This window comes from Castanea sativa, chromosome 11 (assembly GCF_040712315.1).
Source record: "Castanea sativa cultivar Marrone di Chiusa Pesio chromosome 11, ASM4071231v1".
NCBI lineage: Eukaryota > Viridiplantae > Streptophyta > Magnoliopsida > Fagales > Fagaceae > Castanea > Castanea sativa.
The window spans coordinates 6619102-6628568 of NC_134023.1; the positions used below are offsets into that span (position 1 = coordinate 6619102).

Below are 9467 nucleotides of genomic sequence, written 5' to 3' on the forward strand. Positions count from 1 at the left end.
TTTTTAAAAAAAGAAAATACTTATTTCAACGGTTGAGTGCTTGTGGATAAAGTTATAATCATACTTTAATCTACATTTATGTGTATATATTTCAATGGTTATTAACCGTTGATAAATGTGTAATACTTTGTTCAACGTTTGCATAGGCTGTAGAAAAATGTTCTCGACACAGTTTTTAACAACGGTTCTCTACGGTCATTCCAACCGTTGAAAATACTTTTTTCGACGGTTTTTAATACTTTTTCGACGGTTTCAACTGTTGAAAATAGCCAAATTTTTTGTAGTAACGCTTGCACCACACAAATTTACAGATCTTAAATTCTTCATATTATGCTCAAATTAAATTTAATGCTCACAACATAAATACAATTGCTCTTGTACACAATTTTATTAAATATACAAGTTTGGATTAAAAAAAAATTATCGGTTTATTTAGTTTCACTTAGTTCACACCGACTCCCCGTGTTGTCCCATTCCTCCTCCTTCCTTCACTTCGATCTATCTATCCATCCCCCTTTGCTCTATTCAAATTGGTCCATATACCACTATAGGCATCTAAAAACCAGCCATAGGCAGTGCTAATTATTTATTTTTTTTAAAGATACAAATCACGCATGCTATGCCTTGAATCAATGCATTAAATAAATAATTACACACTAAATAAATAATTCAAAAACCTAACATTTTTGCCAAAAATCAAAAGCATACTTTTGTAAGGATGATATCCAAAAGATAAGCCCCTGCTTTTGAATTGCACAACTCAGCTTGGTGGCTGCAAATCAAATATAAATAATTAGCACCCCAAAATAATTATTTAAACAAAACAAAAAAAGAGAGATTATATATTTGCAAAAATTGAGAGAATGACATGGGATTAAGTAACGTGCCAATAACAACCCATAACCTGTTATATAGGATTTGTTATGAAAATTTTGTAGATATAGTATTTCTTAATATCTAATATCAACATTTAATTTATTTTTTTATTTTTTAAAAAGACCTCATAGATAAACACAAAATTATAATTATTCTTATCGAATTTTTTCTACTCATCCCTATCAATTTTTTAGATAAGTACAAAAACTTAGTTTTTGTTATTTTTTTTTTCTTTCACTCTTTTTGCTAACATTGCACATATATTAGACTTCATTCTCTTAATTTCTTCTCTATAACTTTTTTTTTTATAATTTTTAAATGAGCACTTCTTTGTAACTTGGAGTTTATGTATTGATTTAAATTTCTTTATTTTCGATGCTTCATTTAAGTTCATTAATTTTTTTTTTCAAAATTTGTCATTACTATAAATGTTTTGTAATTTAGATTGTTATTAATTACCAAATTGAGGTTTCCACTTAAATATGATTTCAATTATTGTTTTGGATAGTTCTTCTTGAAACCATTGTTTTAGATAGTTTTTACTTATTCAGTGCAAGGTTTTTCTATTTAAATATATGGTGGTGATTAATTGAGCCCTAAAGCTCTCTCTCTCTCTCTCTCTCTCTCTCTCTCTCTCTCTCTCTCTCTCTCTCTCTCTCTCTCTCTATATATATATATATATATATATGCATTTTATAAATCCTTAGAGCATCCACATCAGTGGATGCAAAACCTTGTATAATAGAAAAAGACACCACTTTTACACATTTTGCCTCAAAATTGCTCCATATCAGTGCTTCCAAAATCTTGTATATTTATACACTAGCTACAGTAACCGTGTATATTTACACGCTGTAGCTCGTCCATTTATTTATTTTTATTGATTTCATGTTCGCACATTTTTTTCTCTCTCTTCTACGTGCACAACAAACTCAGTAACTTCTCCTCTCCTCATCTTCTTTTTCCTCAGATGAACACAAACACACCCACACACAAACACATCCACACAGCTAAATCAACACAGAGATACACAAACACACCCACACACAAACAAACCCACACGTACAAACCAACAAAGAGACAGATCAGTGCTTGACTGGAACGATTGGTGCTTGTGGGTCTTGCTTGATCGGTGCTTGATCGAGTTTGATCTGAGCTTGTTGGTCTTACTTGATCAGAGCTCATGGGTCTTGTTTGATTGGTGCTTGACCGAGTTTCGAAAGCTTACTCACCATCTTCTCATTAAAAAAAAAAAAGTTTACCCACCAAGAGTTTTCTCTCTTTAGTTTCTTGTTTAAACATTAGCAAAAGAAGAAGAAAGATGAAGACGCTGAAGAAGAAAAAATGGAGAAGAAGAAAGAAGGAGAAGGAAAAGAAAAAAAAAAGAAAAAGTGAAAAAGAAAAAGAAAGAGATAGAGATCAGATATACTCTGGTGTGTGTGTGTTAAAGTTGGTGGGCCATGGGTAGTTGTGATTAATAAAAAATTGTGAGAAAAATATTACTCCCTCCGTCCCACTTTATTTGTCTTGTTTGAAAAGTTAAATTTTTTAAGGGAATATTATTTATTGCCTTGTCTGCCTTATAAAAATGTATAAATTTATAAAACTGCCCTTAAATAAATTTATCAGTTTTTTTTTTAAAAAAAAAGAGTTGTTCTTAATGAGGCAACTAAAAATGTGTCTTAATTAGATTGATTTTTTTAAAATATTTGATAATTTTATTTTCAAATAGTTTTGAAAATAAAATAGGATTAGAATAGGAATATTAGTAAATTAATTAATTTTATTTTTAGAAACAGGACAACATTTTGGGACATTCCAAAATAGAATAGAGGACAAAAAAAGGTAAGACGAAGAGAGTATTTAAATAGAAGAAGGTATAGAATAGACAAACTGATGTGAGTATTTTATAAAAATGAGTGTAAAATAGAAAAAGTAGGCTTTTTTTATGCAAAATAGAAGGAAAATAAGTGGATGCTCTTACTTTCACATAATATACATCAGTAGGCTTTTTTGGAAAATGGCTCACCAGATGGATGGGGGTTTGTGTATTTTTGTGAATGGTGTACTCTGTTTACATTTTTTAAAGGACTTTTGCATTACCTAGGATAAAATAACTATGATAATCAGAGTCTTCTATTTTCCATGAAAGGTCAACGATTCTTTATAAAAATATAATAAAAAATTGAAGGTTTATGTGGCATGAAACCATGGCCATGTGGGCTTAAAGCAGCGAGTTTTTGGCTTTTATGTTGTTATTTTTTGATTTTAGAGTAAGACTGAGGGAGCATTTTAGGCTTTTTATTGTTTTAGCAGCGTACCATGAAAAAATAACAAAACAAAACAAAAGAGCTTCATGCAAAAAGAATTAAAAACAAGACAGAAATGCCCACATTGGATGAGCAAGGTTGGTGAAGTTTTGGAATCGGAAAAAGTATTGTCTTACAGTAGCTGAGAGTGCCTGAGATCACTTACCAAACAATGGTGATCCAAGAAAGTATAAAAGCATGCCGTACGGCTAGTCCAGATGACCACCAGCTCCACCTCCAACCCAGAATCCGAATATTTCACCATGGCTGCCCTGTTCATGTTGTTTACCATCCTCGACATCCCACCACCAGGAGCCACCTGTTCCAACCCTTTATCCATCACCATTTACCACCCTTACTCCACCACTGCCACTGCCACTGCCACGGCCACTGCCAACGTCTACCTTTTCTCCACACCCACCTTTTCCCTAGTTGCCGGCTTTCACTCCATCAACCACAGTCACCACCAAGACCAAGTCAACATGAACTCATCAAATGGTTGCTGGATTTGCTTACTTGAGATAGATTTTTCTGAGTTTGAGATTTTTTGTTTGGATTGGTTGTGTTGTATTTTTGTATTGATTTGGTACATTGGGGTTTTAGGATTTGATGATTTTGCTGGGTTTGAGAAAATGGTGATTTTGTTTAGTTTTTGGATTTAATTTCCGGGTTTGTGTTCTTAAATATGAGTTTGTGTTTTTAGATCTGGATTTGTGTTTTTGTTCAAGACATACTTAGATCTTAATTCATGTGATTTTTGGTTTTTAATTCTGTTTTTAATTTTTTTATTTAATTAAAATTAATAAATTAATATTTTTAATTTAGATGTTGACGTGCATTTTTTAATGCTAAAATAAATTTTTTATTATTATTTTAATAGTTTCGTCTCATGTAGGATTTTGTCATTAAGGCATTGATGGAAGGACTAAAACAAAACACGTTTTTCAAGATAGAGAGCAATAGCGGTGGAAAAAATATTTAAGGACCAAAGTGAAAATTGCGTGAAAATTTAAGGATGAAAATGAGTTTTTTGCTTATTTTTAATTATAACAATTCAAATTTTTTTTAGTCTACCGTAAGTAATATTCATAAATTTATTAAAGCTACTGTTGGTATTTATTGAACTAGTAGCAATCAAGGGAAATTACATTTTTTTTACTGTAAGTTATATTCCTATTCATACTTTGTCTCCTAAAAATACACACACCAATTTGAATTGAAATTGTCACTTGAATTCACAATTTCAGTTCAAACTGTGTGTTAAGTTCGTGCGAAATAGATATGTGTAATAAGCAGTGTGGCCGATACCGTACCGGTACCGGCCGTACCGGCCGGTACGTACCGTACCGGTCAGTGCACCGGTACCGGTACACTTCTATATTGTACCGGAAAAAATACCGGCCGTACCGGCCGCGTACCGGCCATACCGGCCAATTTCGGGTAATACCGGCCGGTACCGGGCGTACCGGCCGGTACAGAGAAAAGCTTTTTTTTTTTTTTTTTTTTTTTTTAGTTTTGTAATTTTTGAATTTTTGTAAAGGCATAATGGTAACTTATTTACATTAACTTCTTAGTATTATTTTTTTTCTTAGTATGCAATGAACAACTAAGCTTTCTATTTTTTATATTGTGTTTTTTTTTTCTTTTATTTGATACTAAAGTCTAAAACTATGAATAATTTATTCTGAATTGAGGTAATGTTTTATAATAAACTTTTATATTTACTATAATATAAGTAAAATATTATATTTTTATAAACATAGTTCTAGAGATTTTGGTATGTGTGTGTGTGTGTGTGTGTGTATATATATATATATATATAAAATAGCGGTAAACCCGAAACGGTACACCGGTATTGACCGGTATCCGAAATATATCGTACCGGTGGCCAAACCGGTACAGCCTCCGGTACGGTATTGACTTCCTTGGTAATAAGCACTACTGTTAAAATAATTTATTTTCTACTCACACCAACTACAATCCATTGCTACCACCAACTCGGACCTAGCAACAACCCACACTGACGGCCAAAACCTAAAACCAAATCCATCAACAAAATTGAAACCGCTAACACGACCACCACAAAACCAAAACCACCTCATAGCACCCACCTCATGGACGACCCTACGACCATTGCCATGACAACCCCAAAATAACTGCCACGACAAACACTGGCTATCCACCATAGCCATGAAAAACATTGACAATCCACCCTAGCCACAACGACAACCACCAAAACCAAACCCAGCAACACCAGTGCCAACAACCCACACCCCAGTAACGATAACCATTGCCGCCACCCAAATGTAAAACAATGACCTAAATCCAACAATGACAAGTGACAACAACCCAATGATGAGAGAGCTAAGGAGTGATAGCAAAGAGGTAAGAGAGAGAAAAGTGAATAACAAATGGAAAAAAAAAATGATATAAATGTTGCCACAGGAACGTCTACATTTAGATGTAACTGTAGCATGTTGAAAAATATTTTAGAAAATGGCTCACCAGACGGAGGGGTTTTTGCGTATTTTGCAAATGGTGTACTCTATTTACATTTTTTTTAAAAGGACTTTTGCATGTTCTTAATTCAAAGGATAAAAAAGCTATCATCATCACATACTTTTTTTTATCACAAGAGGTCAACGATGCTTTATAAAAATATAATAAAAAACAGAAAGGTCTATGTGGCATGGACCCATGGCCACTTGGGCTAAAAGCAGTGAGATTTGTTTTTTTTTTGTTGTTGTTATTTTTTGTTTTTAGGGTAAGACTGAGGGAGCATTTTAGGCCTTTTATTATTTTAGCAGCGTACCATGAAAAAATTACAAAGCAAAACAAAAGAGCTTAATGCAAAAAAAGTACAAAACAAGACAGAGACGCCCACATTGGATGAGCAAGGTTGGTGAAGTTTGGAATAGGAAACGTATTGGCTTACAGTAGTTGAGAGTGCCTGAGACCACTTACCAAACAATGGTGATCCAAGAAAGTATAAAAGCATGCCTTAGGGCTAGTCCTGATGACCACCAGCTCCATCTCCTACCCAGAATGCGAATATTTCCCATGGCTGCCCTGTTCATGTTGTTTACCATCCTCGACATCCCACCACCACCGGAGCCACCTCTATCCATCACCATTATTTTTCCCCCTTACTCTGGCACCGCCACCGCCAACGGTTACGTTTTCTCCACTCCTACCTTTTCCCTGGTTGCCCCCTTTCATTCCATCAACCACACGGTCATCACCAAGACCAAGTCAACCAGAACTCAAATGGTTGCGGCTCGTTGCTATGTATATCTTCACTCAATAACTGTCCTCGTAGTGATTTTTCTCATTGCTAAACGCATCCGGCCTCCACCGCCACAGATTATAACCAGATACATTTTTCCAAAGCACGTGGATATTGAAATAACTAATAACAGAGCGAGTTCTTTTTCAGGAATTACTGCCATATACTGTATTTGCAGTAGGGTTACTTTAGAGTAATGTTAGCATAGTCATTAATAACATTGTTAATAAATCATTTTAATAAAATTTTGACATTACTTTCTTGGAAAATATAGAAAACTGTCAAAGGCAATTTATTTTTTCTTCATAAAAGTTTCTAAAAATATTTATAAATTAATGCTCTTAGGTATTTGTTAACTTTTTCTTACTTTTATTAACAGTACGTATTTCTAAGATCTACCGTAGCTTTACTACAAAAAATGAGGGCTATAGCCGCGTTTGAAAAACGTAGCTATAAACCCTAAAAACATAGCTATAAGTTATAGCTGTGTTTTTTATAGCCACGTTTTCAAATGCGGCTTATCCTGTGCGACAATAGTCCCTGTGGGACTTGTAGCCGTGTTTTTAAAAACGTGGCTACAGCTCACTTTATAGCTGTGTTTTTTTGCTCCTATAGTTGCGTTTGTTCACATGCATAGATACGGGACCTATAGCTGCGTTTTGAAGAAAACGCGGCTATAGACTTGGTTTGGGCTGCGTTTAGAACGTGGGTATAGGCTAAGACCTAGAGCTGCGTTTTCATAAACACGGTTGTAGCCTTAGAGCTGTAGCCTCAGACTTGTAGCCGCGTTTTCTAAAATGCAACTATAGGCCATTTTTGGCTTGCGTTTACAAACACGGCTAAAGCCCCTTACATTGGGTTTTTCTATAGCCACATTTTTTTAAAAATGCGGCTATAGGTTTTTTTGCCTTTTTTTTTTGCTGCTAAATCTATAATTCTTGCCCAAAACACTCAACATATGCAACCAATTGAAACCAACAAAAAAATTGCAATTTTTGACATTGCAACCATGTGAAAACTTACACAAAACAATTTTGACATTACAATTTTTTGTTTGCCCTTTTTCAATTAGAAAACAAAAGTGAAAGGTCAGTTCATTCTACCATGTAGTTAGTTTGTGGCTCTATACTGAAATATAGTCAAGTTATTAACAAGTTGAGCTAATCGGGCAAGACATAAAGTCCACATCATACAAAAGGAGTAAAATTCCATGCTGAATCATTACTATGACATCCAATGACCTTCACAAGTATCACCCTATAAACCCCAAATTACTATGACATCCAAACAAACCTGAAATCCAACAAAGAATAAATCGATAACCTTCACAGGCATTACCCTGTAAGCCCCAAATAGAGAAAATGCATCAGACCGCGACATTACTTAAATTAATTAGTTCTGAAAAAAGTTGACTATCAATCCATATTAGGTTCAACTACTAATGATGTAGCATCTCGATTACCAATTCTATCATAATGTATTTCAGTGCAAGGTCCACAAGGACCTCATAATGCAAAGGCAATACTTTAACAACCAAAATCCCCAAAGGTGCACCTCAGTCTCTTTTGTAGTTCTGTAAGTTGAACTTGCAATAGCCTTAATCAATTACCCAATGTGATAAGTGTGTGAATTTGAAGGTAAATGGAAATTAGAGAAACTTTAAAGGCAGAGGGACATTGCAACTTGACCCCATAATCTAGAAGGTTGGTTGCCGAGATTTGAAGTTTATTCACATGGACATTGCAATTGACCTTCTAGTTTAGGGTCGGAGAATGCAAGTCATCCTTTAATCATTGTGCACATTTAACATAAGATAGAGAGAAGAACCCTGAGAGGTGTTATTGGAGGATTCCTAGAAAACTGACATGGTTGGATCCATAGTACAAAGATGGAAGCTCCCAATATTTATTAGAATAATTTTACAATAAAATTTCTAAAATTTTATCAATTTATTTTGAAATAACTAGTTATTGTTTGCCTAAATGTTGACTAGCTAAGAGACAAAATTGAATTTAAATAGATAGTAAGATTTTTAGGAACTCCTAAGATAGAGTAAAAGTCAGTCAATAAATTTTGTTTGATAAATATTAGAGAAGGTAAAGAAGAAAATCACTAAACATCTTCCCTAGCTTGTGTTGAGAGAGAGAGAGAGAGAGAAGGTACCTCAATTCTGAAAACAGAAAGAGAGCCAGTTTTGTTCAAGCTCTTCCTGCCTGGAGGAACAACAGATTGAACCAAACAAACCATGGACTCCCACTGATTCCTATTCAACGAGTCTCCAACAAACATAAGCCTCTTATTTCTACGCTTCTCAAGCAACAACCTTGCTTTGAATCTTTGAACAAACATACATACAAAAACCATATAAGTACTAACATATAAGTGAATATATGAATTTATATACCAAAACAAGAAAGAAGATCAAACAACTAAAATGAAAAAAAAAAAGTTCTTACTTTGGCAAAGAACAATCTCTGGGCTGCCACTTCCAATTATGGTACAAAGAATCCTTTCTCCCATTCCTCATGCAAGTCACTTGCGCTGTCAAAAACTCACACTCATCTTCTTTATACAAAGGGTGTGTCTCGTTATCAAAAACCCAATTCCCTGTGAAAAAATCAGTCTTCTTTATACAAAGGTGCATCTAAACCAAGTGCCAATATCATCACTGATGTTAATTCATGGAAAAATTGATTTTAGACCCAAAAAAAAAAAAATTACATAATTAGCGCAAATTAAGATAGAGTAAAAGAGTCATCAGCTTAAATATCATCAATTGATATATCCAAATAAAGAATAAAACAAAATTACTTAAGTTAGATAGTGAAAATTAAAAATAACATAACTATCAGACATTGAATATATCAAAAACCTAAATTTCACGCAAAATCAGAGGTTTTAAATCGAAATAGCACCGAAGCATCAGTGCATCAAAATCAGTTGAAAGCATCCAAAATTTTAAGGATAACAATTCAACTGTGATGCCTAAATTTGAT

General features: G+C 33.9%; 1 long non-coding RNA gene across 1 annotated transcript; it reads right to left on the bottom strand.

Annotated features, from left to right (window-relative positions):
* Window positions 1–7691: 7691 nt before the first annotated feature.
* On the bottom strand, window positions 7692–9086 carry LOC142615605 (uncharacterized). Its single transcript, XR_012840793.1, has 3 exons — window positions 8928–9086; window positions 8635–8806; window positions 7692–7764 (listed from the first exon to the last, which is right to left on the bottom strand). It is a non-coding gene; the product is annotated as an uncharacterized LOC142615605 (long non-coding RNA).
* Between the last annotated feature and the right edge of the window lie 381 nt (window positions 9087–9467).